Here is a 27,996-nt window from a genome sequence, read left to right as displayed (position 1 = left end):
ACTTATGCATATTTTATTAATTAATATTATTTAAATTTGATTTTATCAGATATACAAATTTAACGGGGAAAGGTGTTAGAAGCAATAGCACTCTGGATATTAATGTGTAATACTGTGAATTTATCCATGTTTAACAGAGTTCATTATGTATGTTATTTTTCGATGTTTTTCATAATTATTTTAATGATTTTATATGTTAGGTTGTTTTCATTATTAAGATTTGTGTATTCTGTGAATATTTCAGAAAAGGTGGAAGTAATGGCATTAGTTAGTGTGTTTTCAATATTCATTGAGTGGTTTTGTGTGTGTCTTCAGTTGTTTTAGATAAATCTTCATTACTTGTTGATGATTTTTCCTGCATGAATGATGTTTTCTTGATTACTGCAGCATATGAGTTTGTTTGTGTGTTTGTGTTTTGTGGTATTTGAGTAGTAGTTGATTTTGATTGTTCTTGGATTTTGTTTGTTTGAGGCTTGTTCATGTTTGGATTTTTAAGTTGATATAAGAGTGCTTTAATAGATTTGTATTTTTGGCATCCTTTGTAATTAGCCGTGTGTTCTTCCCCACAATTACAGCATTTAGGTTTGGGGTTTAGTTTGGTGCACTGTAATATGTGGTGATTTTCTCCACAGCCTACACAGCGCGCAGTTGTTCAGCATGCTGCTACTACATGTCCAAACCTTTGGCATTAGTAACACTGTGTTACACTGTGTTTTGGTTTCTTCTACTGTGTATTTATGATACCATAATGTGATACCATTAGCTGGGTTATTTCTTGGGTATTTTTCGTAACTACTTTAATTAGATTAGTTGGTTTTTGAATAAATATTAGAATTAATGTTTATTTGTTTTTGAATTTCGTGCAAAGCTGCACGATGGCCATTCCCTTATTTAGCAGTGTAAGACTAGAGGGAAGGTAGCTTGTCATCACCATCCACCCTCAACTCATGGGCTACTCTTTTAACAAGGAATAGTGGGATTGACCGTCACATTATAACGCCCCCACGGCTGAAAGGGCGAGCATATTTGGTGCGACGGGGATGCAAACCCGCGACCCTCAGCTTACGAGTCGCACGCTTTAACACGCTTGGCCATGCCGGGCCTTAAAAAAGGCGAGCGTGTTTGGTGCGAGGGATGAAACTCTTTTACTCGAATTCAACGCAGTTCGTATCAGATCATATGGGAAAAAATAGCCCACATTTTCCCGGTCATTATTTTATTTTATATTTTGCAGCAAGGTTTTCAATGTATTTTTTCGAAACATGACACCGTATTACGCATTACTAGCATCTGCAAAGAATGCAATGATTTGTCATTCACTAGTTTCTAAAACAAAGATTTTTGTGCGTTTTGACAAAGTTCTTCGTCAATAACTCAAAAATAAAATTTCTGTTTTACTGGCACAAGTTTGTGACAACGTTTTACAAGTTAAATCTTTGTTATTCTAAGATCAATCAATCAACTGATCGATTATTATTAATAAAGATGGCTATTATCAAGGTTAAACTAGGACTCTCTGACCTGACTGTCCACACGCGCAGATGTCGTTGAGATTGAAAATACTTAAATCTATACTCAAGATTAAATTTATCACAGTGGTGCACTTTTATCAAACCTATGTCAAAGAAAAAACAACAACAACAAACGTTTGTTGTATATTAAATATTCGACAAAATTTTCCTTTGCCTTAATAGATGGACAGATACTGTAATAAGAATGGACTATGTCTAAATAATAACAATATAAACATTACACTTTTCTTTTAAATAAATATAAATAATGTCTTCAAAAGCAAACACTGCTATATGTTTTGCTTACTTTCCACCCAGGAAAGGTATGAAGAAGACATAAGTAATGACATTTTGCAGAAATCATTACTGGGATATCATTTTCTGCAAAACAGAAATATAATTTCCAAACGTGTTTATTTTTTTATTTCCTTCACATAACCGACAGCAAGGTAATTGAATTAAACCTGTAACAACCCAGGGGGTCAAGGATTTTTATTTTTAAAGGTATCCCGACAGCGATAAGCTTATTTACTTGAGTCTTAACTCTCTTAGGATTCGAATTGCCCGACTCTGACTCTTAAATGTGACAGCCCCCTGTAGAGGGCGGTTTGCCTAACATGTTTCTTTCATGTTTCAGAAGGTAATCTGTCACTTGATGCCCCCTCTAGTGACATCGTTCATTCGTAGAAATAGGGTGTGACGTGCATGAAGGTAACTGTGCTTGTGACAATCACAAAAGCAAAGACAGTTGTTATTAATTTTAAAAAGCTAGAAGGTTGTTTCAAGTAGGGCTAAACTAAATTTGGTCTCGTTTTATTTTTTCTTCTATGCCTTAGGATAAAAGACAAATACTGGTTTAAACTCTTGTTAGAAAAAGACAAGTACAACTTTAAATTTGACACAACCACGTTGTTTAGATAAAAGAAAATTAGTATTTTTTATATATTTTGTATAATATATTACACATTTGTTAAAGAAATGCAACGTTCGTTTCCAATGTTCAACCTAAAAATTGGTAATGTAAATAATTTCTTTCTTTCAATTACATATCTTTTGACAACCAGTAGGTGTAGGTGTTAATGAATGTTACTGATGACTCATGTAAATAAAGACAAACAAATTATGCGTTAAGTTTGGATAGTACAGTCCAGAAACTAAACGTTGTCTAACTGAATTATGGAAATAATAATAGTTGTAACTATATTTAAGTTCATATGTAAATGTAGTACAGGATATCACAAACAAAACCAATAAGTTGTAGCAGTACATTATAGCTTAGAGATAAATAGAAACAGGAGGTGAATACCACTGGAAATTGTGTAGACTGGTGTTAGTTACCCTATCGTAGTATAGAGGGAGATATTAATTTGGCGTAATATAATAAGGCAGAAATATTATATTTCAGTAGTACAATCTTGGGCTAGATAAGTTAATTGGAATATGTTAAAAATCAATAAGAAGATAGAGTAGAACTTGAAGAAGTTCGACTATTAAGTCGAAATGATGAATTATTAAATGAGATATTAAACATTAAGTTGAAGTAATACAGTATGAATGCTCGGTTGATAAAATACGGTTTAGAAAGAAATTAAGTTGAAGTATTAACAGATAAAGAAAAATAGTAAGCTTATGTTGAACTGTATGAAAGTCTGGAAATACAGTCTGGAAATAAATAGTACAGTCTACAGAAATAAATAGTACAGTCGGGAAATAAACAATGGGTTAAAGAAGTTTAGGGTAAAAAAAAGGTTGAATTAGTAGAACTTTGAATGAAACGCCACTTTGGAGTGGGATTCGCGAACAAACATAAAGTGAATTAGTAAGGTCTAGGAATAAATATTAGGCTGAATTAATGTATCTCGTAGGAAAAAGTTAGGTTGAGGAAGTAAAGTTTGGTGGAGAAAATTATATTAAAGTAGTAGTGTCTGAAAACAAAACGCATCTGAGGTTGAAGTAATACAGTTATTGAAGTAGTAGGGTCTGAATCAAAACGATAAAATAAGAGGTTTAAGTAGTGCTTATTGGTGGATACATTAGATTGTAAGAGTAAGACCTTTACACTTAGTGTTATAACAGGAAAAAAACCGAAAAAGGACAACATATAAATTGATCAACCTGATGCAAAATGTGGTCTATTCGAGTTCAGTTAAATATTAAGAATTGAGCTCAAACCGTACAGTAGGAGGATAGACAGAAGTAATACAGAGGATTGATTACGTTATATTAAAACAAAGTTAAGGCCTCACCATGTTGTTACAGTCCATTTACAGTCTTTACCTACTTAGGCATCTGCGTCTTGACAATAGATTTGCAGCGTAGTTTTCAATGCTAAGGGCTCAGTCATTGAGATGATAGTGTTCAATGCACGTCACTCCTCCCTATAGGCCTTCCGCAATCCATCTAGTGTATGATGAAAATGGCAGATTTCCAGTGCCCTTTTATACAGTCTGATCAGACAGAAAAGACGGCTTTAACGGTATGTCTTCGTACGGAATAGCATAAATATTCGCTTCACTCGTTAGTTGTTGGAGCCATGTTGCGGTTAAAAAAGAAACATGCCCGTAATCCTTATTTTAGAAAACTCGTATCTTGTTCGCTTCGTCTCCATACAAATCTGGTATTTCTCTGTAGCATAAAGGGTTCAGAACATTGTTTACAATACATTTGACCTATGTATTAACTTTCCTGATTTCTAACTTTTTCAGAGTGCAACGTTCAGTGAAGAACATGAATATCTTTGAATAGAGTCTTGCAACATGCTGTGCACTACGTAAAGGTACACATTCACTTCATTTAGTATTATTACGTACTGCCGGTTTTTCATGGCTATGCTCCGATAATATAGTTTATACAGATGATCTTTCTTTTCTGTAAATGGAGTGAAAGCTCTTTGTGTACACGTGACTGTGTCATTTTTAGAGACAGGAATCTTTTTGATTATGCCTGGGTCACATGGACAGTTTTGCTACAAAACATTGTGCAAGTGAATTCTCGCTTTGCTGAAGTACGACCTATTGCACCTTTTACTGTATAATACTGGTACCCCAAGTTGATCCATATTTCTTGTTTTCTAATGCTGTTAACTGCAAGGCATATCCAAGTCTTGGAAATTATAAATCATGTAGCTGAACACATTTTTAGGATCTGAGTGTATGAATATTTTGCGTGGAAAGAGCTGCTATAATTTTCTGTAGCATCACTACCTAAGAAAAGCCAAACAGTGTCAAAATGTAAGTCTCATATACGTCATTTCACCGTGCCGTTATATTGCCTGTGTGGTTTAATTGAACTTATTGACTTGCGTTTTTGGAATTGTTTTGATATAACGTGCTCAACCTTCTGAAAAGGCTGCGTGAATTGTAGAATTTAAAATATGAAGTTGAGAAAAAATGAAAAGTTGAGGTAATGGTAATTTGTTGAGGAAGAAGATTAAGTGTGATGCAAGAGAAGTGTCAGGTTGAGGTGATGTAGTCCACTTGGAGGAAAATAAGTGAGTCAAAGAAAATAAGAAAGATCAACATTAATCAGGATAAAGCAGAAAAAGTTACATATATATATATTCCTACTGTGTACACTAAATATATTCATATCATAATGTTTAATTGTCAACAGAAAAGAATAAACACTCCCGGGCAATATTTTATTATAACATTATTTACTCAGCACGTAATTCATTGCTTCTTAGTAACTGATTATAGAAATGTGTAAGAAGTAATATCCGCTAATTTACTTTCAGTAGTCATAGTTTACGTCGTTTATATGTGAGTGTAATACATTAGCTGCCAGAGAGATTGAAAGTAACTTTCGACCCACAGTTACTACCTAATCAGCTGCACAGAATGCAGTGGATATCATAAAGCTTAAGCTGATGTTTAATAAGTGGATAGTAAAATTTATTGTATTACAGATGGCGAAATTTCATTCTAATTTATACGTTAATCCACATATTGCAAAGTTATCACAAAACGAATCTCAATAACTATGCAACTAAATACACGTTTTAGTGCATTTAGATTTAAAAATGACGGAACATGAAATCTAATCAAGAAGATAGACAGGTCAAGTTTCTAGCCTACATCTAAAAACTTGGACTAAAAAACAAAATAAGCAAAAGATAATTAAACTTCAGGTAAACATAAGTGTTAAGTTACTAAAACTTTATAAGTTTACATTTTTGTATTTTTGGCAAAGCTACCAGTTACTAGAGCTATCTATCTGCCACCGTCCTTAATTTTCAACTACTAACCAGAGGAAAGGCAGCCGGCCAGCAGCACCCTATCACCAAACATCTATACCACTGTCAGTCTTAAAACATGGTCACGTTAAAATTACGTTAATAAAAGCTTCTTGACAATAGAAAAAAGCAAAATATAATTTAAAATTATATTATTTAAAAATGTCCCTATGATATAGAAGTGCTGTCCTTGAAAATTACATTTTAAGGATTTATAAAAATGTTATTTATAAAAAATAATAACAGTATAATCACCAGGGCTATTGTGTTATATATACATATATATAACACATACATACATGTATATATATATATATATGTATACAATTTGTTGTTTTAAGTAATTAACCGTAACTTCTTTTAATTCAACAAATATTTTTCTTGCTAATACAATTATGCTTAAAAATTTTCACATTTATATAAAAATGTGATGACTCCTCTCACGTTTATAAATGGATTAATAATCTTTTTTTTTCTAGTAGCGTAAACTGGTTTTATGAATTCTGCCTAGATCTGTGTGAATTGAAAATTACCAAGGCAAAATATATGAAAAACTATGAATATACCTCCTATCACCAAGCAAGTAACAATTCGTATTTGGAAATTTCATGTTATTCAAAAGACCAGAAAACAAAAACAACTGAACCAGTAGGTATTTTAATTTTTATCCATTTTTATTCCTATGTAAGTGGTACAACTTAACAAGGTAATGAAAATGTAAAGGGGAAGTTAAACTTATTGGCAACTCCATCTGGAATATCTGTTATATGTTTAACTATAATAGTTCTCTGCTTTATTAATAAAAGTGTTAATATCTAAATGTTTTTTGTGCACTAAACGTACGCTCAGTTAGTTAGTTTGTTTGTACTGAAGTATAAAGCTACATAATAGGCTATCGGTGTACTGCCCATCACGGGTATCGAAACCATGTTTAGAGTGTTTTAAGTTTGCAGAAATATTGCTGTGCGACTGGGAGCAGTCTAGACGAAAATAAAATAACAAATCCTTCCTGCTCTGAAAAGTTAGTAATAGTTGGTATTGAGGATACAATGGTTCAAATAACAGTTGCACAGAGACAAGTTCCATGTAGTACTGAAACTGGTACACATTTTCATGCTGGTGGAGCATAACCAGTTCTTCACACATCAAATAATTCTCCAGGTTTGTCAGAGCCATTAAGAAACTTATAAACGAAATTGTGTAACCAAAATCTTGTGGCGAAATAAAAGGTTGAGAATAAGGCAAAATGTGTAAAAACTATAAGAAAGATAAAAAGTAAAAGGGAAAAGCTATGTGAAGGTATGAATAATTTAGAAAAAAAAGTCGAACAGAGAACCATCAAAACACAAATTTGACATGAATCAACAGAGAACCATCAAGACACAAATTTGACATGAATCAACAGAGAACCATCAAACACAAATTTGACAAATCAACAGAGAACACGGATGCCAAAAGAAAATAATTTAACCTCGTTTCTAAGTCAGTTTTTGAAGTCAAACAAAATTAGATCAGTGTTTTTGGAGAACCGGTTTTGGGTAAATATTCTCAAGTTCAGTCGTAACTCTAAATTGTATGTATACATAACACTGCCGAATAATGTATAATTTAAAAAATACAGATACTGTTCATGTATTCAACATTTTCTTGATTCAGTTGCAAGTTGTACAGCAAATTATTCCTTTAGTGTTTAAGACTTACTTGCCTAGACTTACCGGAACAATGGACTGTTCCGAAATATTAATTAATCGACCAAAAATATTTCTGGCAAGATTCAAGACATATTTCAATCCTAAGAAAACCAACATAGAACTGTGAAAGTTCTCACTATATACAATGCAAATGGTCTTATGTCTAACTGTTGGATAGAAAACATCAGTGATGTTGAGTTAATTAGCAGATCTGGTTTGTTGGCTCTTCCTTATCACATGCCAGGAAACCAAATACGCTCAAACATAGGTTTTACATTGGATGATGACTTTAACAGTATTGAGTTAATCATTGTCACTATCAGTAAAGGTGAAAAATAACTCGATGAAGAAAAGGCAGACACTTCAAGATAAATTGTATCAAAAGTAATTCACACTGATCGTGTAATTGATCGAGATAAAAGAGAAAAGAGCTTAATATTTTGCAAGGTCTGCACCATTAAATTTAATAAAATCTTTGGTACATGGACTGATTGGAGCTGAATAATTCTCAGTGTATGTGAAACTTTAACCATTCTTGGAGGTGGAATTGTTTAAAAATAATTAATTAATAGGATTGTTCTATGTTAATATATTTTTTTTGTGTTGCAATGCATTGGCGGTATTCTAAATTATAAAACTGTAGTATCTGAAAAAAAGAGAATTCATGCACAGAATAACCTGAACATTGAGAAAATATTTTCAAATTTTTTTGGTTAGAGAATTAACTTAGTTATTCAACTTTATTATAAATATATTTAAAGCGATTTAAGTGAATTATGTCAAAATAAAGTTTAAATGCTTTTACTGCTAATAAAATTTGCACGTTTTCAAGTAACGTAACTTTTTGGTGTGTTTCACATATTAAATTGACGCTTGATTGTTGTGTTCATTAGAAATAAATAAATGTTGTGTTTATTATTATTCAGCTGTTATGTATTTTTTAATCTCAGGTTCAGAGAAAGAAACAATACAATACGCAAGTGTACTATTAATATACCTCCTTTATCATATTTTGTAAAATACAGGTGTTTCTAGTCAACTTAGAATAAATCAATAACCCCACGTAAAAAATCGTTGTCAAAAAGGAAACATAACTCAAACAAGTTTACCTCTCTCAGTTTCAAACTGCTAAGAACTGTACTATTTAAACAAAATATTCTCTAACAAAGTTCACAACTGTACTATTTAAACAAAATATTCTTCAACACAGTTCACAATTGTACTAGTTAAATAAAATATTCTTCAACAAAGTTTACAACTGTACTATTTAAATAAAATATTCTTTAACAAATTTCACAACTGTACTAGTTAACTAAAATATTATTTAACAAAGTTCACATATATAGTAGTTAAATAAAATATTCTTTAACACAGTTCACAAGTGTACTTGTTAAATCAGATATTCTTTAAAATTGTTTACAACTGTAATAGTTAAGTAAAGTATTACTTTATACAGTTCACAACTGTATTATATAAATACAATATTATTTAACACAGTTCCCGAGTGTATTATACAAATAAAGTATTCTTTAACAGAGTTCGCAACTGTACTGGTTAAACTAGTCATTCTTTAAGAAAATTCAGAACTGTGTTCGCTTAATTGGGCATTTTTTCTAATATTTTACAATTGTATTAGTTAAATTAGGTATCACACATTTATGAAACTTCATAATTTAAGTCTGTTATCAAACAGTTTGTATCTATACCTAGTTAAATGAAACATTTTATATAGTATTTTAAAATTCTTCCTGAGTACATTAAATGTTGCTTAATATATATAATCTGTGTTGAAGTTAAATCGGATGCATTTTAATGCAGTTTGCGACTTCCATTTATTAAATCATAAGGCCTTTGGTTTAATGAAACTACTTTAACTTAATCTAGTTTTATGATTCTAGAATAATGAATTATTTTGGAAGAATCGCTTGCTAAATGTTCAAACACATTTACAAAATCTAATTTATTTTTAAAGAAGTATTGTAGTATCATGTAACATTATTTCTTAACTATACAAATGCTAATTAATTAGTTAGAATACTGGCGAAAACCAAAAGGATAACCTTTTCTGGTTACAGCTGCTAATATAGCGTAATACTCCAGGCTAATAATAAGGAACCAAATAGCAATGATGATTAAAGGTAATTGTATATTATTCTACACCATTCGTTCAAATCAGTCTGTAAATTAAAATCATTGTTGGTTTTATCAGGTCATTTCTTAAGTAATGTCCGATTTTAGTTTCAGAAAAAGAGAAAGGACTTCACACGCTTTTAATTAATGTTATTTAATAAATAATGTGTGTTCCATTATTATTAATTACTTCCTGCTATGCTAACGATTCACAAGCTTCTGAATGCCAGTTCTATAAAATTTTTGGGGTTGGGAGGAAAAGAATGTAGAGAAGGTAGTTTTAACATCTTTCTGTGTTCCAATCTCTTTTCCATCAAGATAGTTCTGCAAACTTTGGAATAGATGATAATAAGATGTGATTCTTGCTATATGGGGCCGTGCATTATCCTGGTGTAACACAACACCTTTACGATTGATCAAAGTAAGCCTCTTTTCTTTCAGCAACATTCAATCGCTCTGTTTGTTTTGGAATTTCGCACAAAGCTACTCGAGGGCTATCTGTGCTAGCCGTCCCTAATTTAGCAGTGTAAGACTAGAGGGAAGGCAGCTAGTCATCACCACCCACCGCCAACTTTTGGGCTACTCTTTTACCAACTAAAAGTGGGATTGACCGTCACATTATAACGCCCCCACGGCTAGGAGGGCGAGCATGTTTGGCGCGACTCGGGCGTGAACCCGCGACCCTAAGATTACGAAGCGCACGCCTTAACGCGCTAGGCCATGCCAGGCCTCAATCGCTCTAACTGTTGCCAACAGAAGTTTGATGTAATCGTTACATTGAGTAGCAGCAACTCAAAGTGGATCACATCAACATTATCCCATCAAACTTTAACAAGAATTTCCTAGGATGGAGGTCCATTTTTGGCTGTGCCAATTAAAGGGCACTGAGTCATTATCTGCGGCGCTTAACATTTTTATCATGTATCCATTTTTCATCTCCAGTCACTCTCCTGTTCAAAAAGGGTAACTTACGTTCACGAGAGTGCAGAGAAGTGCAAATGTCCACTCTTTCTCTAAGATTGGGTTCTGTCAAATCATGGAGAGCCCATTTTCCAAGTTTTGACATCTTTAAAAGCTGTTTCAGATGATGAAGAACTGTTGAATGGGTTGAATTAAGCTTCTGTGCTAGTTCTTCAACTGTTACAGCACAATCTTTATCACGTGCAGCCAGCAGCAAGTGATCATTAAACTCAACAGGACGACCTGAACGTGGCACATCACTTAACCAATAGTCATCTGATCTGAACTTCTGAAACCACCTTCAACATTTTCTTTTATTGAGAGACTCCGCACCATAAACACCTTGAATGTTTCATGTAGTTTCTGCTGCACTATTGCCTTTTTTAAATTCATAAAGCATTATGTGCCTAATGTGCTCCTCAGATACATCCATCTTCATAAGGGTTTATTTGATTAATGATCTGACAAAGTGGAGTTGGGTTAGTTTCTTTTATTTGTCTGATCATTTTTACACACGTCCTACTACATATTTCAGTCATTAAAACCTTCTACAAAGACAGAAATGATGATGCACTTTCTGTATTAAATTTTCGGACATTACTTATGGGATGACCTGATATATTATCATAAATAGCGTCCTTTAGTTCCAATTTCACATATTTAGGTATTTTATGTTCTCGAGAAAATAAAAGGTATTATTAAAATTATCATTTAAAATATTTTTTTCAAGGAAATAAATGCAACACTACAGCTTCACATCATATAACTTCTGTCATGTCTCTCCTGCAGCACGTACTCTAGTTTCGCTCAGCAACCTGGGAGCAAGAGCTCACTGCTATAACTTGGTTCTCTTAGTAACCGATTGAGTAGCAGAAAAGGTTAACGGTCACACACAACAAGCTAACTCATGCTTTACTATTGTAAAGCTGTGTTACAACGTAACACAGAGGCTTCTGTTTGAAAATTAATCATTAAACATGTCCATTTGTCTTCCGCTTACTGTAACGAATTATATTTAATATATTTTACATATTTACATTACAATGAATCTGATATATTGTGTATATATAAACAAGGCTTACTTGTTTCAGCCAATGTATCAACTATAAGGAACCAGCAAATAACCTGAAATATTTTCTGTCGCTTCTCTAAAAATAGGTACACGCCATTTACAAGGCTTAGATACAGAATAACTCGATCGACTTAGGGTTGGTAGAGAGGACTGAAAAAATATCACACGTATGACGTCCGAGCATTTCCTGTTGTTGTATATATGTATACGTAAGTGACGGAAGTATGATTTATTGTTGTTAGCAATATCCTAACTTATTGTTTAGATCGTATCTTGAAAATATTTCTATTATTATAATAAAATGACTAGTAAAATCTTCCATGCACAATTTCTTATCTGTCTGGTACAATTACTTTTACATTACATTTTAGGTATAAAAGTTTAATAATAAAGTTATTATAAAACAAAGTTTCTGACAGTCAGTGTATATTTATGCAACTTTTTAATTTATTAATATTTTATTAACTACAAAAAATATGAAAGAAAATACTTTGTGCTTCATAGATGTAAAATTAGAAATATAACTTAAAATATAAATAGTGCAAACACGCCTTCTCATCTAGTTTGTGATATCTTGTCCATAAACTTTTAGTTATAAAATATATCAGTTTACCTTTTTTTTTACTTTGACCCACTTCTCTGGTTAAATTAATTCAGGGACCACAACCCTTCGGTGGGACATAAAGTTGGAGATCGGTATCAAATTTTATAAACATTTTCACGAACTTGTGTTCTGGTTCTCATGCATATTTCTGTTTGGCTTCAGTGAACTAACTTAACACAAATAATATTTTGTTTAGCTTATCTCTATCTGATCATAACGTCAAGCAAAGTATTACTTGAAGTCAGTTCAGAATTTTAGACTTTAAACATTTTAAGAGTGAGTCAGTTAAATCTCTAACTTTATAGGCAGATGGTAAAGCAAAAGGGTTCTCTCTAACTACCCAATTTTGTTACCTTTACTAAATGCTCGGTTCTGCATAGGCAAGCTTGCTGAAAGGACTACAATTAAAATCAGCAATCGTGAAAATAATGTTTTGACTTTAACAAAAATAATGAATTAAATGTAGACAAAATTTCAAAGTAAGTGCTCTTCCGGTGGAACAACGGTAAGTTTAAGGACTTACAACACTAAAATCGGGGGTATAATTCTTTGCGGTGGACACTACAAATAGCTCAATGCGGCTTTGCCCTAAAACAAGCAACACCAATAAATATTAGGTGTAGTTAGAACATTTGGGTAAAATGGTGAGTGGATAAAACCCTCGGAGCTGAAAGTAATAACATTTTCAATCAGGTATTACACGTTAGAGAGCACTTACTAAGGAAATATCCAGACAAATCGTTAAACATTATTTTAACTTTATAATATAACTTCTAGTTTTATGGAAATTCAAGCTCTCACGGGTGTAAAATACAAAATCCTATATAAATTTTAGGTTCGCTGTGGTCATTTTATCGTAAGCCTTAGCCAGAAGTAAATATAAAAATGGAAAGTAATTGACAAACATTTAGTAAGAGGTTTCACAGTTCGTGTAATAAAAGAGCGACAAATTCTTCGTGGTTTTCTTATCTTCTAATTTTCTTGTTCCATAAAGTTAAAATAATTAGAAATCCATGTAAAAATTATAGTAATATGTCTTACTATACTGGCAATTTGACTAACTGAGTCTTTTAGTATCTTTCAAGCCCTGGTGATATATTTCGTCATCTTGGATCTGATAATGTGTATTGCATATTTAATTTAATATGCTGCAGTGGTGTTCGTCAGTTTCGTGGATTCAGATATATCGGTTTATAGCTTGAGTTCGTTTCGAAATAAATAAAACAAAATATACGATTCTCAAATCTTAAGATATTGGGATCTCATACTATGCAACAGATTATTTCAGTTACCTGAAGTAATTTAGTTTCATTGTTATAGCTCAACATAGATCTCTGTTTGGAAAGCTAAGGTTATTTTAAATACAAAGCAAAGTTCTAATTTTACTTAAATACGTAACTATAACTTCTCGTTTTAAGTAAATATATAAATTACATTAATAAATTGTGATTCGTAAACGACAAATACTGCAACACGTAAGATATTAACGATAAGTAAAATATGTCTACATGTATATTGACATATATTGACTCTCCCTGAATTTATGGCTTCACATATAACCAACTGTATTACAAAAAAAGCATTTCTACAGGGGTAAATGGAGTATATTTTGATTATTGAGTAATCTTGTCATTTCGTTATAGACAGTGGTAGTCTGATGACTCACAATGCTAAAATCCGAGGTTTGATTTACTGCTGTAGACACAGCAGAAAAAACAAACGTGGATTTGCCCTTATGGAAACACAATTATACGACTTAATTTAATGAAAAATCCAGAAATTTGAAGAAATTATAATATTTGTTTTAAGGAAATGATAAATCTAATTTTATTTTAAGAAAAGACTTAGGCTATATTAAAACTTTTCCCAACTTTTATCTCAGCAAATTATTGTTTGGTGTTTTTTTTGTTTTTTTTAGAATTCCTAATCCAACACTGTATAGTTTAATATGCAAAATTTAAGATCTCAGATTGAAAACAAATATAGCACCCAAACAAACGAGATCATGTTACTGTTAATTTTGTTGCGTTTAGCTTTCTTTGTTATTTTAAAGCACAAAGCTTCACAATGGGATAAAAACTTTTGAATTCCACAGATACCGGGAGCCGTGTGTTTAGCTAAATAACTTTATAGTATTTTACAGTCTTGAAGGCAAGAGTTACTTACACTTTTATAGTCTTAACGGCAGGATTATTTACACTTCTATAGTCTTGACAGCAGATGTACTTACGCTTATGTAGTTTTGACAGCAGAGTTACTTACACTTTTACAGTCCTGACGAGCAGAGTTATTTATATTAATGTAGTCGTGACGACAGAGTTACAGTCTTGTTGGCAGAGTTACTTACAATTTGTTGATAATTATGAATTGTGAGAGTAGTTTACTATTCGTATTTGTTGTTCATAAAATCTACAAAACAAGTTTAATGTGTATCATATTATTCAAAACAAACTTCACGGCATCATTTTCAGTATTTTGTTAGATAATGTATAACAATCCTATAGTGTTACTGTATTGTTTATTATTCTATTACAGTGAATACAATCCGCTGTCTTATTACGTTCCTCTGTGGATGCAAAGGAAAGAATACGATCCACAACTGTCGTATTTGAGCTATTCCCCTACATAAGGAAATATTTCTCTTGCCATACGAGTATCACTTTCGAAGTTTATGCAGCTGATATAACCCTTGACATTCAGAGTTGCTTTGCCTGTAAACAGATCGTAGTCATTAAAAAGACGTATCTGAGAACTTAGAGAATAAAAAAAAAAAATCCGCACTTCTGACTGCCACAAAAATTCGCTTCAGACGTTAATGTCTTTTTCCTTTCTAACGTTTGCGTTCTACGTTAACTATTGATTTTTCCATAAATCTTCTTTTAGTACCAACACCAACATTAGTATTGACTGAGCGACAGTGGGTGGAGAGTTTTCTACCTAAAGTTCTCCAATATACAGAAATACTACCATATTCATTCACCACTGATCCTCTCTTCTTTCCTTCATTGCTTGCTTTCTTTCACTTCGATTTTCATTTCTTCTTCTACTTATTATCTTATTCTCTCTATTCTACCATTTTAAATTCAGTTGTATTTATTTTTCTCTCTTTTATCCTAACTGATTTAGATTTTTTTCGAGTTATTTCCTAGTTGTCAATACGCAGAATATTTGAACGCAATTCAGTGTTGTTCGAAAACTAAAACAAATTCATAGTTTGAGATAATAAGTGGATCATACAATTTTATTATTTGGAAGTCAACTTCTATTTAACATTTACTAGATTCTCTCGAGTTCATAGTTCCTGTTTTTCTGTGAATGTACTAGTTATTAAACACCTGTCGGTTGCGAAATTGAACTTTATATTTTGTCTAAACGTGGCATTCAATATTTGACGATCACTTAGGTTTACAATGAGTGTATTGTTTCATGTGTATAGTTAACAGCCCACATTATTCTACGCAGTAAGGACACTATGGACCTCTTCCAATTCTTCAGTAGTAAATATCAGTACTATGTTTATAAAGAGTAGAAACTTAGGAGTTTTTAAGTCACTTACCTTTTCTTTACTTTTAATTCATGCATGACTGAACAATGAAACATATTTATCGTCATTACTTACTGCTGATTTCAAATTTCATTTTTTAATTTTTCATTCACACAAAGAACGGCGTTTTTTTCGTAATTTCCGGAATTATCAACGTTTTGAACGAAATATCATCTTACAAAAGGCGAAATTTAAGATGGAAATTTTGAAGTGAATTTATTCTAAGAGAAATGGACTCACTTAGCGTAAAGGTTCTGCTATAATTATGCTGTTGGTTTGTTGTCTTAAAACAACGTATATATATATATAAAAGTCGATATTTCAGCCTTATGTTATTTTACTTAATATTACATTCTTATCAATGCAGTTGTTGAAAACATAGTCGTGCTATATTTTTCATTTGTGTTTAGGCAGTTGAAAATCATATTGAACAGACAAGAAGGACTTTCTTTTACGACCGCGTTATATTTATTTATTTTTGGCAACATTTCACAGGTGGACCATGAGAAAAATGTATTTCAAAACAAGAAACAAAGAATTGAGTTTATTATGCTTTATCGCTTTCGTCTTGTGATAACACTGTGTAAATGATTGTCAATAGCTAACATTTTCATCCTTTTTTTTCTTCTTTTTGAAATACAGTAAACTACAATATATTGTTATGTGTTTCTGTTTGTTGAGAAAGTTTAATGAAAATCCACAGTAGCTCGGGGAATGAGTTTCTTTTTGGATTACGTCATACCTCCTTAAGCAGAAAAGAAATTTACAAAGTTGATGGATTTTTATAAGGGTTATTTTATTTGTTTGCACGAATAACAATTACACCTTTCAAAATAATAGTTAATAGATTATAATATTAAAAAATTAAATGTCCTAAATTTCTACCTAGGTCACTAAGAGAAAAATATTTTCCATGTGCGTTTAAACGCATTTAAGCATCATAGGATAATAATCCGCATTGCGTTTGTTTGGAATTAAGCACAAAGCTACACAATACGCTATTTGTGCTCTGCTCACCACGGGTATGGAAACACAGTTTATAACGGTGAGCGTTCACAGATATACCGCTGGACCATTGGAGCTCAATTCGTATTGAGCTAAGTTTTATTGAATTGCCCATGTTGAATTAAAATTAGAGATGTATAATTACGGGAAATTATTGAACCATTTTTATAATCCATTTAATGCTTAGGATTTTCGTTCAAAAATTGCTGAACTTGACATAATGGCTGGCGTATCCGACTGTTAATTTGATATTCCATGATTGGTGCCCCTTCTTCTAGAAAAACACCTCAACGGGACATTAATTCATTAAACGATGACCGTCAAATTCCTCTACTTGATTGGAAAGGTTTTGCGGTAGATGCTTTTGAATAGGTTTATAAACTGAAAATTAAGGACAGCTAGCACGAAAAGCCTATATATAGCTCTGAGTGACGAACCTCCAAACCAAACCAACTTATAAATATAATATGCCAAGATAACAACTACCAATTTAAATCGAATAAATTCTGAAAATCTCACTAATGTGTATATTATTATTAATAATTTATTCTATAAAAATGTAATATTTCAATATCATTATGTATTTAAGGTATCATATTTAATTATTATAACGTGATTAAGGTATAATATTTAACTATTATAACATAAATAAATAGCTTTATTATTACATTTTTTATTTTTTAAGAATATGAACTTAATCTATCAATCATTCTAAACAAAATAAATATTGCTGGGTGATTGATAGTTTTTAAGAATCACTTGTTGTTTAATTCCACTGCTTTGAAAAATAAAACTAATTTATCTATATAAAGTACGATTTTAATTAACCTTTTTCTAGAACGTTTTCTAAATAGTTTAACGCACATCACTTAAAACATATAGCACTAAATAATACAGTTTTGTTTGTTTGTCGGGAATTAAGCCTAAAGTACACAATGGGCTATCTGTGCTCTGCCCACCAGAAGTATCGAAATCTGGTTTTTAGCGGTGTAAGTTCGCAGACATGCTGCTGTGCCACTGGGAAGAGAATAGAAGGGAAATAGTCCCATTTTTCTTCAGTGTGTAAATTAATTATTTAATGAACAATTACTTATATATTTTTTCAAGTAATATGTTTTTCGTAAGCCTAAAAATTATAATGCAACATGGTCTATTTATTTCTTAAATAACTGTATTTGTAGATTATTTAGATTTATTTTTTTTTATTTTGGTGGGTCAGCGGTAGCTTTTCACACTCACGCCACTAAAATACAGCTTTGGTCTTCAGTTGTGAGTAGTGAATGGCACATTAAGACTACCGCGTAGCTTCGGGCTAACAACAATATTGCACTGTTATTCGCTGTCATGAATGTTTACCATTGTCAAACTTTTCCATTATTTTATTCATATTGTTAAAATAAAAATAAAAGTATACGTATTCCTGCGTCTTCTTTATTTGTACATTAGAGTACTTAGGTCTTATGGTGTTGCTTTCTTTCTGTGTTTGGGCAGAAATAACAAAATTCCATTTTCAATAAACACATACACTGCTGGCCAAAATCTTAAAGCCAATGAACATAAAGAAAAAATATGCATTTTGAGTTGTTATACTCAACCATTTATTTGAGTAGAGCTTTGAAAGATAAAAATAAGAAAAGGGAAGATAAAAAAAACTTTTTTAGTATTTAATAGAGAAAATGTGAACACTATGAAATTAGCCTAAATACTAGAGGGTCAAAAGTTTAAGACCATACTGAAACGAAGCGTTAATCGGTAAAAACGTAAATAAATTTAGTCATTTGTATTCAAGCATTATCGTTGTCAACACCTTCCACTGACATCTCCTGTGTTACTTTGGATGAAAACATGGCAAAGGCTAAAAAGTTGACAGAGTTTGAACGTGACAGAATTGTCGAGCTGCAAAATCAAGGTCTCTCTCAAGGTGCCATCGCTGGTGAGATTGGGCGTAGTAAAACTGCTGTTGCAAATTTCTTTAAAGACCCTGAGGGATACGGAAGGAGAATTTCAAGTGATCGACCCAAGAAAATTTCGCCAGCGTCGAGCAGGAGGATTCGACAGGTTGTCCGGCAAAACACCAGCCGAGCGTCGAACCCTTACGGACGCAGAATGCAGCTCAAGAACAATAAGACGGCATCTACGAGAGTAAGGCTTTAAAAATCGTAAACGTCTTTAAAGGCCACGCCTCCTTCCACACCACGAAACACGGTTAAACTTTGCTGAGAAGCATCAAACATGGGATGTAGAAAAGTGGACATACGTTTTGTTCTCTGATGAGAAAAACTTTAACCTGGATGCCCCAGATGACATCCAACGTTACTGGTACGATAAGGACATCCCACCGGAGACATTTTCTACACGACACAGTGGAGGAGGTTCCATCATGATCTGGAGTACTTTCTCCTTTGATGGAACAATGGAGCTTCAGGTTATACAGGGGCGTCAAACATTAGCATGTTGAAGAGAGCATCTTTATTGACTGAAGGCTCTCGCTTGTGTGGAAATGACTGGATCTTTCAGCAGGACAACGCTGTAATCCACAATGCCCACAGGACAAAGGACTGTTTTATGGCGAATAACGTGATTCTTTTGGACCATCAAGCGTGTTCGTTCGAACTGAACCCCATTGAAAATGTTTGGGGTGGATGGCAAGGGAAGTCTATAGAAATGGACGTCAGTTCTAAACAATGCATGATCTTCGTGAAGCCATCTTTACCACTTGGAATAACATTCCAGCCAGCCTTCTGCAAACGCTTATATCGATCTTGCCAAAGCGTATGTTTGAAGTTATTCGCAAGGACGGCCGTGCAACTCACTACTGAGACCTCTTGTTGGTCATTTCCTACCCCGTTTAAGACTTCTTTTTGGTGTTGTCTTAAACTTTTGACCAGCTAGTATTTAGGCTAGTTTCATAGTGTTCAATTTTCCTATTAAATGCCAAAAAGGTTTTTATTTTCCCTTTTCTTATTTTCATCTTTCAAATAAGTGGCTGAGTCTAACAACGCAAAATGCATATTTTTTCTTTATGTTCATTGGCCTTAAGATTTTGCCCACCAGTGTATTTTTATGTTATCCCCTGCATTAGAGTTTAACTGCTTTTAGCGGAATAGTTGAGACGCAGTGCACGTGCTTTAATTTTTTATGTTCGTTCTTGCGTATTTTTTATCTTTTTGTGAAGTTAACGTAGGACTACTTCATAAAATATCTATTTAATATTTTGTCTCTTCAATTGTCTATAATTATACGTCTTAACGCTGAAGTCCATCTGTTTGTAACAGTGGATAATGGTATCGGAGCACAACCAAGTTTAATAAACGTTCTTTATTTCACAAATAAGGAGGGCCTACTACATAAAATGTTATTAAATCTGAATCAAAAGTAAAGACAAGATGTTAACATTAATATTTTCTCCTGAGATTCAACAGATGGCGCCAAAGCAGAGGGTCATACTTCAATGTTTACTACCTTTTTAAAGGGTCTGGTGATGCCTGGTTATGAGCTAGCATTCGCGTATTGTCAACTGAAAGATTCTTGTTCGCAATTCGTTGCCGTAAAAAAAACAAAAAACTCTTTGGAACAACTGATGTGTTATAAGGGTGACAGTTAAATCCCACTATTCAAACCGAGAAATTATCTCCAGAGTTGTCAGTAGTTGCTATGAGCCAAATAGCTACCTTTTTTTCTTGTTTGGCTGTTTGTAATTGAGCACAACGATACACAATGGGCTATCTGTGTTTTGCTTACCATGGGTATTGAAAACCAGTTTTTAGAATTGTAAGACCTTTCTTATGTAGACTTGCAAGAAATTGTAAGTAAATAAACGAACACTTAATCGTGATGCCAGTGAGAGTTGTTTTTCTTTCCTGTGCGCCGGAACAGATTCGGTAGACCGTGAAGCAGCCGGACCGGTATTTTGTCACAGTAACTGTTGGCTTTCTAAATTTTATCTTGCACTTTACAAATTGTTTCTAGATAGATAAATAGGCTTACAGTAGTATGTATGAATTAGTATAACAATGCTTAACAAATTACGTGTATCATCTGCAAGCGTACCTGCTCTACTACTTGCAGATAGTTATGGTGAGTGAACACCTATTTTCATGAATCATTAAAAAATTGCTTACAAATCATTAATACGTTCAGTAAATTAGAGCATAATTAGCTCAAAATGCAATCTCTGGGGAACATGCTTCCAGACGGATAACACTGACACATTATACTGAGCTGGTTAACCAATCCAAAAAAGTTTCCTTCAATCCCAAAAGGCACAGACAATTATTTCATTCGTGAATAACTAACTAATTAAATTAATGGCCCTGGATGAAGAACAAACTTAAGAAATAAGAACAGTACCCAATGATTAGTATTAGATAATGAAAACGTGTTGTTAACAACAACACAGAACACATTAAGTTTTCTCATCAATTTTATACTTCTGTTGTAATATTAGAAAACAGAACTAGAAGATCGGTTTTGTCTAAAACTTTGTTCGACCCAAATACCTACAGCACTTAAAAACAGTATGCTTTATCCAAATACCTACAAAACTTATAAACAGCATGTTTTATCCAAATACCTACAGCACTTAAAAAAAGCATGCTTTATCTAAATACCTACCACACTTAAAAACAGGATGCTTTATCTAAATACCTACAGCACCTAAAAACAGCATGCTTTATCTAAATACCTACAGCACTTAAAAACGGCATGCTTTTCCATAAATATCTACAGTACTTAAAAATAATATGCTTTACTTAACTACCTAAAGTACTTAAAAACGGCATGCATTATCTAAATACCCACAGCACTTAAAAACGGCATGCATTATCTAAATACCCACAGCACTTAAAAACAGCATTCTTTATCTAAATACCTACAGGACTTAAAAACAGCATCCTTTATCTAAATACCTACAGCACTTAAAAACAGCATGCTTTACTTAAATACCTACAGTACTTAAAAACAACATGCTTTACCTAAATACCTACAGCACTTAAAAATGGCATACTTTATCTAAATACCTACAGCACTTAAAAACAGCATGCTTTACTTAAATACCTACAGTACTTAAAAACAACATGCTTTACCTAAATACCTACAGCACTTAAAAACGGCATGCTTTATATAAATACCTACAGTTATTGTGATTGCAGTGTCCAGTCGCCAGATGGACTGTTTGTTTGTAGTTTAGCATAAAAACTACACAATGGGCTATCTGTGCTCTACCCACTACGGGTGTGATATCCGGTTTCTAGTGTTATAAGTCTACAGACATACCGCTTTATCACTGGGAATTCGTCAAGTGGATATATATATATATATATATTGATATATATACAATTGAAAAATTGTATACTTTCCTATATTTTAATTGCTTTGCTATTTCACGAGGACGATTAGCTCAATAAACTACATAATTTTATTTACAAAGCAAAGAGTTTACCATCTATTTAAAACATTTTATCACAATTAACATGTATGTTAAACGTTTCATATTTTTAACGTGTTTATGTTGCTATTTATTTATTTCTTCCATACATTCAAATACGTATAGACTTTACAAAGTTTATCATCAAATCTCTATGAAAGCTAGAAAGTGTCATGGAAGTTAGCATTAAGAGTATTTTTTTATAATTGTCCCTCTGTGACAGAAGAGTAAGTCCTCTAAACAATCGGGTCTCGATATTCTAGGTGGGCAGCGCACAGATGGCTCATTGTGTAGCTTTGCACTTAGCAGCAAACAAATAAAACTTATTCAGTCTTGTGTTTTATTATCAATGGGCTATGGCCCGGGTTTGCATGCGTCACTAGATCTGATGTTGTATGTCATATAATTATGTACTTCATAGATGTGATAAACATGTTAAAATGATATTGTTATTTAACAATACTATAACGATGAACTCTAGTTAAAATCTAGTAAGTAGGTACTATAGCTTACATTATATTTAACCTCAAAAGTGATTCAATTCTATCTATTCTAAAGCCATAATTCTGAATGTCTTCTTACTAGTTGTCGGCAAAAAAACAAAAAAAAACAGAAAGAAAACAGCACATTGCAACATAACGTTTTTTATGGCTCAAAATACTGGAAAGTTTAATAAAGGTAATGCTTCGACGGCTTTGGCATTAAATATCAAAAAAGTTAATGTGTTACAAACGAAAGATACAAGTAGCGTTTCAAGAGACCGTAATGAAACAATAATTAATGTCTATATTAGGCTTAACAACAAGAGCATCATTAAAATGTAACTAGATAACTTTAATCTCGTGTAGTGTGTAACGCTAAATGTGACGTAGAGTTATCCGTGATACAGTTACAGTAGATGAAAATATATAAAAAAAACCTTTTAAAAACAAAATATACTTTAAACGGCCTAGTTTATGATATGTGAAAACATCTGCACAATAACATTTCATTTAAATATTCTCTGTACATGAAACTTTCAAAACAGGTGATGTTACGCCAATATCAGTTTTATTGATATACCACACAAGTTTATGTCTTATATGTGACTGATATAAATAGTTTTCAACTAAAACTTCACTTTTATAACTAAGACGGCGAAGATTTTGTTGCAGAGGGATATAAAAAACAAAGAACCTTTAATGTGAAAGTTAAGAATGATGTGCTACAAGGTTGATAATGTTTACAAATACTTTATAGAAAATGTGTTCAATATCGTTAGTTTCATTAGATATTAAAAATAAACTATATTTATGAAGCATCATTTAAATGATGACCCCTTTGTTTAAGAATACAGTTATTTTGTTTTATTGAAACTGAGTGCTGATCTATAGTATAATGTGTATATTGTACTACTCGTGTTTATGTTAGAGTTTAAGTGACTAATTTACGTCACCAGATATTATTCAGAAAATTATGTTTTACATTTACATGGGGAATTACTTTCCTTCTGGTTTGAATTTCGCGCAAAGCTAATTTAGCAGTGTAAGCTTAGAGGGAAGGCAGTTAGCCATCACCCCCCCCCGCCAACTCTTTAAGTACTATTTTACTAACGAATAGTGGGATTGATCGTAACTTATAACGCTCCCACGGTTGAAAGGGCTAGCATGTTTGGAGTGACGGGGATTCGAACCTGTGCCCCTTGGATTACGAGTCGAGTGCCTTTACGTGTCTTCAATTCCTGACTGACGATTCTTTCTCTTGTTTAACTTTATCTAAGTTCAGAAACTCAAGGAGAATAGACGGAAAGTTTTTACATTTATTATATAATATAAATACAAACGTATGAGTGCTATGGTTTGATACAATCACTTATAGTCTTAACTAAATTGAGATTTAAAATGAAATTTTTGGATTAAAGTTGTTTGTTGAATTTCGCCATCCCTAATTTTGAAATTAAATTACTAGATGGATGGGAGCTAGCCAAAACTACTTACCATCAACTCTTGGGATACGCTTTACCAAGACTGAACGTCACATTGTAATGCCTTCGTTTCTGAAAGGCCAAGATATTTGGTGACGGGATTCGGACATGTGACCCACGAATTATTGGTATAATTCCATAACCACCAGGCCATACCATTCCTAAGAGAGAAATCAAGTACTATATTTACAGAAAAAATATTTTTTTTAAAAATACATCTGTATGCGGGAATTTGTCCTAAACTCTAAAAGTAGACCATTCTAATTTTATCAGTAACAGGTTTACTATAAAACCAGTCCAACTTATATCCATACAGAACTTTAGGAGGTTATGCTTTACACAACCTGTACTAAAAGCAAATAACTGAACATAAAAAGTTAATACAATAAACAAAAGCATCATATGTGCATCGACACGGCTACTTTATTAAGACCCCTATCTCACATAAAGTTGGAGCACTTTTTACTGTGGTAATGTCGGAATTCACAAGACGCCGAAATTGAATCATAGCCGATCGATCGAGAAGTTTCGTCTTCAACTGGTTTACAGATATCATCTGTGGGTTACAGTGAAGAGTAGAATATTTCAGTAGTTGATAATGATGCCCAGTTGACCTAAGACTCTATCACAAAAGATAATTGTAATATGATGCTTGAAAAATCCTTTATTCAGGTGAAGAAAATCGATATTGTTGTGATACATATGGTAGGTACAGAAACATTCAGCTGTACTTTGGATATTACTTAAACTCGTAAAGGATTTACAGAGCTTAAAATGTACCACAAATATGTTCTTACACTGTTGCAACAACAAAGATTCGACAGTTTTACGAGATTTTCATATTTCCTCATTACTTTAGAAAATAATGAAACTCAATTATGCTTACCACATCGCAAACTTCAAGCCACTTACTGCTTACAAACTGTTCTCTACTGAGCAGTTTTGAAGCATTTTTACTACTCACATTTGAAATCAATTGTTAGAGTTATTGTATTGTTTTTCGCACAGAAAAGTTAGAAAATAATCGAAGACTGGTAACTGTTGAAGGAGTTATTCAATGGATACATGTGCTGTAATTCAGTGCTGTATTTTATAATTCTATCCTTTCATTTTTCACCTTAGCCAGTCACCTATAGTTAGCAGCTTATTCTTTCATATTTTCACTGGGTATAGACTCTGATGGTACATGTCTTAATTTGAATAACCGGTGAACGAAACTGTCTTTATTAACGACGTTCCTGCTAGAAGACACTTGCTGTTACGTTCCTATAAAAGGAAAGGCAGAGAGATTCTTGCCATTATACACACTTTCGCTGACTAAAAATAATTGTGACTGTGTTTATACTAGGTTCGAGAAGTAATGTCACATAACACATGTTTTGTCTTAGGCACACACGTGTAAATATACATATATATGTGTGTATGTGTAAGAACTTCGTAAAGTTGCTTTTGAAATAATGATGAAATAAAATGTCAAATCTGGGAAAGGAAAACATATTTAATTTAAGTGACTAATTTACGTCACCAGACGTTATTCAGAAAGTTATATTTTACATTCAACATGGTGAATCACTTTCCTTTCGTGTAATAGTGATGTTTTGTTTACGTGTTTTCGACTTCTGGCTGGCGATCCTTTCTCTCGTTTAACTTTTATCTAAGTTTAAAAACTCAAGGACAATAGACGGAAATTTTTACATATATTATATAATGTAGAAACAAATAAATTAATTTTCGTTTTGATATTATATGTCAGTAATTATCTCCGTGATTTATGATCTGTTTTTTTTTTAAGATTTCAAATACTCATAGAAGTTCCTTACAAAGATCTACTGCAAACCAGTTGTTCTGATATTAAATATTAAAATTGTTTTTCGTCCCAGTTTAAGAAATTATATTCATAAGAAATCTATCACGCTGCAGATGCAGTTTCATTCTAATGGTAACAGCTGTGATTACTTTACTTCAAAACATCGTGATGCACCTGCTTGAATGATTTGCTGTTATGAGTTGTGACATGCATGTTATTGTTATGAAAACAAAGGTTTGCTCTGTTTCAAGTAAACCTTTGATACTCGTCTTGCTGTATATGACATGACATCCGAAACATCTGCTACTGGAAGCAAGTACTACTAAATTTTAAACAAAAGTACCCTGAAAGACGAAAAACACGCACACAAAATGAGACTGCGTACAGTTTCTTTACGTACTAATATACTTGTCTTTTACACTTACGTAAACTTCAAGTATTTATTAGAGTACTCCTGAACTAATGCTATGTACGTGAACTTAGAATTCCCTGTAAGACACTTTTGAGTTAATGCAATAAACAAAAGTCAAGCAAATAAACAAAAAATCGAACCCATTGAAAAAACAGACGGCGAAGACTGACAAGTTATTTTGTTGAAAGTTATCTTTTATGTAGGTAAAATATTCTGTCAGCGAGTTTTTCTGTTAAAGTTTGAACAGAAGCTTCGCTGCTACTACGTGAGAAGTTCATGTTATAACTGCTAAAACAGGGAGGTGGTTAGTGCATGCTCAAAGCTAGCATACTTTCTTCATGTGTGAAACTTTAAAATTACATATTAATATATTTGTTGTAATTAGTGATTAGGTACCACTTGAGATGTTATGATTTATTTCTGAGTATATTTCAGATTAGAGTAGCGTTTACGTATCAATGATTAAAAATATGACTCTTACTGACTGAAAAACATATTTTTTTCGCTATTTTAAGCCAGTAAATCAATCATGCTACTCTCCGATTCTGTTGTAAAAGGAACGTTTAACTGTATATGCATATACCTCAGGCTTTAAATTGCCTAAAGATTAGCGGTGAATAAGTGTTGTTCAGTCGTAGTTTCCATCGCTACTATAATGCAATACGTCAGGAACCACGAACAGGAGAAACCTGCTCATCTTTCCTTCTCCTCACGGATTTGAATTTTTTCTTTCTCATTTAGAATAACTTCTGGCACGAGCTCACTTCTTTTTTCTTGAGATAAATATTTATATTATTACTAAATTTTTATATGAACCACGACCCTTCTTTTCGGTTTTTAAAGAATAGATTTTCTTTTATAAATAAATAAATACAGATATAGAAATTTCTGATGCTAGGGCGGACTACGAAAATTTTAACATAAGTTAGTTCGAACTGTTACTCAGTTAATATTAACGATATTGAGATTTCGAACAATTTTTTATAAATACTTTTTTCTGATAACGTGTTCTTTCTTTGCTTCTGAGTAAAAATCATATTTTTTATAAATAACTTTTGATAAAATGCTGTTTCTGTGTAAAAAGAACACTTCTAGTACAATTAAAGAAGTAAAAAAAAAATCGTTTTAAGGTACGGTAAGGACGCTGATGAAACGTCTCAGACAGAGAGTACAAGTGCCTGGGATTTTTCTCTCTTGGGAATTGTTGTTATAAAAATACGTTTAAGAACAATAAACAATAACGTGACAGACACCGCAAAAAATAAGAATATATATTATAGAACTATATTCTGATTGAATGATGTATATTATAGAATTATATTCTGATATTGTTTAAATCGAATATTATAAATCTTAAATAAATAAGTGAATAATTTTAGTTAAAGTACCTTCACTAGTGTCTAAATAAAAAACATGTTGTTTTTTATTTGGTTTGGTTTGTTTTGAATTTCGCGTAAAGCTACATGAAATTCAATGTTAACATATCGTCATTCTTAACGGTTGATTGGTTTGGGTTTCGTTTTGCATTTCACGCAAAGCTACACGAGAGCTATCTGCGCTAACCGTGCCTAATTTAGTATTGTAAAACTAGAGGGAAGGCAGATACTCATCACCACCCACCGCTAACTCTTAGGCTAC

At 32.5% G+C, this 27,996-nt stretch overlaps 1 protein-coding gene across 6 annotated transcripts in view; it reads left to right on the top strand.

Moving 5' to 3' along the window:
• LOC143232783 (diacylglycerol kinase beta-like) overlaps window positions 1-27,996 on the top strand; it is a 234,384-nt gene that overhangs the window by 78,739 nt on the left and 127,649 nt on the right. The window contains exon 1 of one of the 6 annotated variants that reach the window (XM_076468634.1): window positions 6,311-6,393. The exons of the other annotated variants lie outside the window; for them this stretch is intronic. The gene's annotated coding sequence lies outside the window, so the exon portion shown is untranslated. Of the gene's footprint in view, window positions 1-6,310; window positions 6,394-27,996 lie in introns of those variants that run through there. 6 annotated transcript variants of the gene reach the window in all.

Source organism: Tachypleus tridentatus, chromosome 11 (genome assembly GCF_004210375.1).
Source record: "Tachypleus tridentatus isolate NWPU-2018 chromosome 11, ASM421037v1, whole genome shotgun sequence".
Classification (NCBI taxonomy): Eukaryota; Metazoa; Arthropoda; class Merostomata; order Xiphosura; family Limulidae; genus Tachypleus; species Tachypleus tridentatus.
This window is presented reverse-complemented; position numbering and strand designations above follow the sequence as displayed.